This window comes from Adiantum capillus-veneris, chromosome 30, assembly GCF_014529385.1.
Source record: "Adiantum capillus-veneris isolate H3 chromosome 30, ASM1452938v2, whole genome shotgun sequence".
NCBI classification, from domain to species: Eukaryota; Viridiplantae; Streptophyta; class Polypodiopsida; order Polypodiales; family Pteridaceae; genus Adiantum; species Adiantum capillus-veneris.
In genome coordinates, this window is record NC_140960.1 from 10578818 (window position 1) to 10586053 (window position 7236).

Here is a 7236-nt window from a genome sequence, read left to right on the forward strand (position 1 = left end):
AGTATCTCCCATCTCAAAAGCTTGAATGCCCAACTTGGTGGCCAACTCCGTTGATATGAAGTTGTGAGTAGATCTAGGGTCAAACAAGATGAAGGTATCATGTTCCCTTACCTTTCCCCAAGCATAGGAGAGGAATGAGCCTTTGCAATGAGTATCCTCTTTTGGAGCTTCAACCATGGAAGGTCTAGGAGTGTCATTGCATACATTTCTTTTGGCGCAAGAACGATAACCATGTCCTTGCTTCCCACACTTAAAGCATTTATGATCTTTATGAAAGGCCTCTAATTCTTCAGGAGAGAGCTTATTTTTACCTTTGTAAGCTCCTTTCTCCTTGGCCTTGTTGTTGTTGGTGTTGATGTTGCCTTGGGAATAGTTTTGAGCATTGCTCTTCCCTTTAGCTTCATTTCGATCCTTGTTTTCCATGGGCTTGAAATTTCTTCTAGCCCCTTGTTGAAAATTGATCCTTGAACCAACCATAGTGTGGTGGATGACTTCGGTGATAGTGCTAGGCTGTTGTGAGTTGACATAATCGGTCATTTCTTCAAGTAATACCGCAAAAAATTATTGCTTTTGTTCAACAAAGTCTATCCTTTGAAAGACTGAAGCTTTGAGATGTAAATCCCAAAACTTGTCTACATATTTGTGGATAGACTCGTTGAAGAGCAGCTTCAAGCTCCGCCATTCGATAAGCACTTTGTCCTTTGCATCGCTTACAAGGAATTGCTTCATGATGGAAACGCCTAGAGTTTTTCATGTCTTTGGGGCCTCGTTGTTGCCATGAAGTCTAGCCCACCATTGACGAGAAGACTTCTAGAAGTGCATAGCTACATGGTGTAGCTTGGAGGACTCCGTGAAGCCCTTGTCTCCAAAGCCCACATCAAATTGTTGGATTAAGTCCAATACTTTGTTGGTGGCACCAAAGGTTCCATCAGAGGTGAGAATGAGATACTCTTTCCTCCCTCTCTGAAGTTCTTGAGCTTTTGGGACCTTCGCCATGCTGGGTAAGTTCTGCGATGTCCTCTCCTCTTGTATTCTCTAGGAAAATAACTATTTCTTTCATCGGAAGAAGAGGAAGGTGAAGAAGAAGGAGAACAGGGTGACCTCTTTCTTGCCTTTTTCTTCCTTTGTTTCCTCTCTTCCCTTTTGGAGTGACGAGGAGAAGGACTATGGGTTGACCATTTCCTCTTGGGAGGAGTTGGCAATAGTCTAGACCGTCGTCTTCATGGAGCCACATCTTTAGAGGAACTTAGGGATTCACTTCTTTCTTGTTCTTTGGATTCTTCCTCTCTTATGGGAGAGAGTCTTCTTTCGGGAGTCTCATCAAGAGACCTCCTAAGCTCTCTCTCTCTCTCTCTCTCTCTCTCTCTCTCTCTCTCGGAGAGGAAGGAAAATCCCATAAGCACAAAGTTGTTGAGTAACTTCGGCTTGCAAAGTAGGGTTGCTCATAGCTTCATGCAACCTAGTAACAAGATACTTGATAAACATGGGGGCATCATCATTAGCACCTTCATGTGAAAAATCAAAGTTATCAATGTTCATTTTACTCTCTTGGTTATTGTCAGCCATGCTAATTATACTTATGTGTATCCTTTGGCAATTCAAAACCTTAGTTGCTACTCCTCTTAGCCTTTGAAAATATCTTAAGTATCTACACCCACGGCTCGGATTGGTTAATTATAGAGAGTAGTGGGGTGGGTCTAACATAGTAGAATTGCCAAGGGATAGCTCCTTTTGGACTTCTTATGGCTCAAGTTGTAGGCAAGTCTAAAAAGACCCCATTATTAAGACCAAAGATCCCGAGGTGTGCACCATATCCCACATAATGGGCTCAACAAAACCGATAATAGATCCCAGTCCCACTTACCCTAATATAATTAACAAAATTCAACCATTAATAGGCTACTTAAGGACCTCTCTTCTTAAGCAAGAAAAGAGAAACCAAATGCTCTGATACCAATGTAATGAAAATTGCCTATAAACTTTGAGAATAGCGGAATTAAGAGAATTAAAGTAAGCATTTAAGTGAGATCACTTTGAGAACATAGAGTGTGAACTTATTTGATGGTAGAAACATGAACATAGTACTTAGTTAACTTGGCATGAACAATACTTTTGCAAGAGAGAGAGAATTAGAGAACATGACAATAGTTGAGGACCAGATTTACTTGGAGCCAGTCCCCCTCCAATGTTCCTTGTGACCTTGGTGATGCTATGAAGATGGAAATCTTCATGCATCACGAGCATAACATAACTTTGCAAAAAGCATTAACTTTTCCAAGCCTCAGTCCCAAGGCCTCAAACACCTTTGAAGGTGGAGAGAGCTAGTGAGGAATGAGGGTAGGAAAGAGGAAGAAGAATCATTCATAGGAGAAAGAAATAGCTTCTCACTTATCATCAGTCTTCTTGCTTAGCATAGCATAAAAGCATAGTAATGAACATGAAGAATATCGCAAGCTTAAGCATTGAAGCATGGCTCTTGGTTGGATTTGCATTCCATAGCCAAGAGTGTCGGTGTAGGCTCTCCACTTCTCAAGAAGCTTGGAGAAGGAGATGGAGCTCTTGCACTTTGTACTCCACACAATGAGAGAATGTGTGTGTTTGTGTGGGAAAGTATACCCCCCTCTCTTGCTTGGTCCACCTCTCTCTCTCTCTCTCTCTCTCTCTCTCTCTCTCTCTCTCTCTCTCTCTCTCTCTCTCTCGTATTATTTAATTATATCATTCAGACATGTGTCCTCTTTTTTCTCTTTGAGAGAAAGAACTTAATTATTTATTTTTATGCATAAAAATTCTCATTGGACCCCTTTAAAACCTATCCAATAGGATTCAAGCACATCATGAGGGCCCAAATGAGGGAAATCTTAACATGTGTCTTTTATGCTTCTTAAGTCATTTTGTTTGAATTGAATACTTCAAGCACCTAGTCTTTTAAGCATGGAAGCCGTTTATGCCTCTTGGGAGTTTATCTTTGACTTGAACACTTCAATAACCTTAGTCATTTAAGCATAAAAATCACCTCAAGATTTGGACAAGGTTCCCACAAACACTTTAATCACTTTAGTTAGCAAGTTTGACAAGCACCTCATACTTGGGTAGGATTCCCACCTCAAGGTTAGCCCTAGCTTGCCTAAGGTCAAAGGAACTTTTAACACTAACCTTTGGAGGTCTTTAATGAAGCTACCCCTAAGGTATTTTAAGCTCCATAAGATGCACATTGCTCTTTAATAGACTACCTCCTTTTGGACCTCTATTGAGATGTAACCATCTCTTCTCTTGGTCCCTTGCTAAGATAAATCTAGAAGCATTTATTACACATTTGTTTTTGTTGGTAGACCGTCTTCTTTTGGACCCCTATTGAGATGCAACCATTTCTCCTTTTGTACCCATGTTGAGATGCAACCATTTTTCCATAAGATGCACGTTGCTCTTTGATAGACTACCTCCTTTTGGACCTCTATTGAGATGTAACCATCTCTTCTCTTGGTCCCTTGCTAAGGTAAATTTAGAAGCATTTATTACACATTTGTCTTTGTTGGTAGACCGTCTCCTTTTGGACCCCTATTGAGATGCAACCATTTCTCCTTTTGGACCCCTGTTGAGATGCAACCATTTCTCCTTTTGGTCCCCTGTTGAGATAGGTCTAGAAGCACATATCTATATCCTAACTCTTGTTCCCCTTTTATCTTGACCATATTAAATGATCAGTTTAATACGAGAAAATCATTTGGTAAAGTTAGATATTATATTTTATGACATTTAAAGGTTAGTGTTAAAAGTCCTTTGACCTTAGGTAAGCTAGGGTTGTGCTTGAGGTGGGAACCCAGCCCAAGCTTGAGGTGCTTGCCGTGCTTGCTGACTAAGATTCTTGAGGTGCTTGTCGTGCTTGCTGACTAAGATTCTTGAGGTGCTTGTCATGTTTGATGACTAAGATGATTGAGGTGCTTGTCATGCTTTCTGACTAAGGTGCTTGAGGTGCTTGTCATGCTTGATGACTAAGATGCTTGAGGTGCTTGTTGTGCTTGCTGACTAAGATTCTTGAGCTGCTTGTCATTCTTGTTGACTAGGGAGCTTGAGGTGGTTGTGGGAACACTACCCAAGCTTGAGGTGCTTTGTCATGCTTGCTGACTAAGGTGCTTGTGTTCCAAAAGTTTTAAAAAAATCTACAAAGGAGGGGGCGAGCAATAAGCAAGGAGGATGAGAGAGAACACACACACACACACACACACAAGGTAAGCCCAAGCCTCAAGAGGTAGCAAGGACACATATCAAGCCCCTACCCATGTTTCTCTCAAGGTGTGCTTGAATCCTATTGGATAGGCTTAAAAGGGGTCCAATGAGCATTTAGAGTCATAAAATAATTATCTAAGCAATTATCAAACCTCTCTCCTTCAAAGCGGAAAGAAGGAAACTTGTCCAAAACCTACCCTTGTTGCTCAGTATGCCTCTTGCATGTGATTGGCTAGGCCTGGAGGATTCCAATGAGCTTCAAGCATGAGCTACAAGGTGGGGGTCGACCAAAGCAAGAAAGGGGTTGCTTGGCTCTCCCACACACACTCACACACACTCTCATTGTGTGAAGTGCAAAGTGCAAGAGCTCCATCTCCTTCTCCAAGCTAGTAGAGAAGTTGAGAGTCTACACCAACACTCTTGGCTATGGAATGAAAATCCAACCAGAGCCATGCTTCAATGCTTAAGCTTGCCATCTTCTCCATATTCATTACTATGCTATTATGTATGCTAGCAAGAGTGATGATAAGTGAGGAACTTTTTTTTTCTCCTATGAATGAATGTTTCTTCTTCCTCTTTTCTATCCTCATTCCCCTCTAGCTCTCTCCACCTTTGAAGGTATTTGAGGCCTTGGGACTGAGGCTTCGGATAGTTAATGTTTTTTACAAAGTCTATGTTATGCTCGTGATGCATGAAGCTTTCTATCTTCATTGCATCACCTAGGTCACAAGGAACACAAAGATTGTATTGTACTAAGTCTCTCTTGATGGGAGAATCTATAATACAAATGCCTATCGGAGGGGGGACCGTCGGCTCCACATAAATCCGGTCCTCAATTGTTGTCAAGCTCTCTAAACTCTCTCTCTTGCAAAATTTTTGTTCATGCCAAGTTAATTAAATACTATGATTATGTTGCTACCATCAATTAAGTTCACCCTCTATGTTCTCAAAGTAATCTCACAAAAATGCTCTCTTTAATTCTCCTAATTTCGCTTTTCTCAAAGTTTAGGGGCCATTTCCATTACAAGACGTTTGCAAGACAAGGCATTGGTGATGAGACATAGACCATGCATAGCCTAGTACAGGTGTTTATGGATCTGTCTCAATATGGGGCAAGGTTAAAAGGGGTCCAAATGAGAGATGGTATGTTAAAGAGCAATGCTACCCAATGGAGCTTAAAGACCGTAGGGTTAGCTTCATTAAACACCTCAAAAAGTTAATGTTCAAAAGTCCTTTGACCTTAGGCAAGCTAGGGCTGACCTTGAGGTGGGAATCCTACCCAAGCATGAGGTGCTTGTTGACTTGCTAAGTGTTAGTGGGAACCTTACCCAAAAGCTTGAGGTGTTTATCACATGCTTAAATCACTAAAGTTTTTGAAATATTCAATTCACAGATAACTCTCAAGAGGCATGAAAGTTTCCATGCTTGATTGATTAAGTCTTTGAAGTATTCCATTCAACCAAATGACTTAATAAGCATAAAAGACACATGTTCAAATGATCCTCCACATGTGCCCCTCATGATGTGTTTGAATGCTATTGGATAGGTTTTGAAAGGGTCCAATCAGAATTTCGATACATAAAAATAAATAATTAAGTTCTTTCTCTCAAAGAGGAAAAAGAGGACACATGTCCAAATGAAATAATAAAATAATACGAGAGAGAGAGAGAGGTGTGGACCAAGTATGAGAGGGGGGGTATACTCACACACACACACACACACATACATTCTCTCATTGTGTGGAGTGCAAATTGCAAGAGCTCCATTTCCATCTCCAAGCTTGTTGAGAAGTAGAGAGCATACACCAACACTCTTGGCTATGGAATGCAAATCCAACCAAGAGCCATGCTTCAATGCTTAAGCTTGTCATCTTCATTACTATGCTATTATGCTCTGCTAAGCAAGAAGAGTGATGATAAGTGAGGAACTATTTATTTCTTCTATTGATGATTCTTCTTCCTCTTCCCTACCCTCATTTCCCGCTAGCTCTCTCCACCTTCGAAGGTGTTTAAAGCCTTGGGACTAAGGCTTGGGATAGCTAGTTAATGCTTTTTGCAAATTTTATGTTAAGCTCGTGATGCATGAAGCTTTCCATATTTATAGCATTCACCAAGGTCACAAGGAACACAAAGATTGTATTGTAACAAGTCTCTCTTCATGGGAGAATCTATAATACAAACGCCTTGTGGAGGGGGGACCGGATCCAAGTAAATCCGGTCCTCAACTATTGTCATGTTCTCTAATTCTCTCTCTCTTGCAAAAGTATTGTTCATGCCAAGTTAATTAAGTACTATGTTCATGTTTCTACCATCAATTAAGTTCACCCTCCATGTTCTCAAAGTAATCTCACAAAATGCTCACTCTAATTCTCTTAATTCGGCTATTCTCAAATTTCATATGCCATTTCCATTACATTGGTATCAGAGCATTTGGTTTCTCTTTTCTTGCTTAAGAAGAGAGGTGCTTAAGTAGCCTATTAATGGTTGATTTTGTTAATTATATTAGGGCAAGTGGGACTCGGATCTATTATCGGTTTTGTTGAGCCCACTATGTGGGATATGGTGCACACCTCGGGAGTTTTGGTCTTAATAATGGGGTCTACCATTATTGAGCCATAAGAAGTCTGAAAGGAGATATACCTTGGCAATTTTGTTATGTTAGACCCACCCCACTCCTCTGTATAAGTAACCAATTCGAGTCGTGGGTGCAATACTTAAGTGCTTATTTTCAAAGGGTAAGAGGAGTAGCAACTAAGGTTTTGAGTTGCCAAAGAATACACTAAGTAAACACATAAGTATAATTAGCATGGCTAACAATAACTAAGAGAGTAGAATGAACATTGATCAGTTTGATTTTTCACATGAAGGTGCTAATGATGATGCCCCCATGTTTATCAATTATCTTGTTACTAGGTTGCATCAAGCTATGGGCAACTCTACTTTGCAAGCCGAAGTTACTCAACAACTTTGTGCTTATGGGATTTGCCTTCCTCTCCAAGAGGAGAGAGAGCTT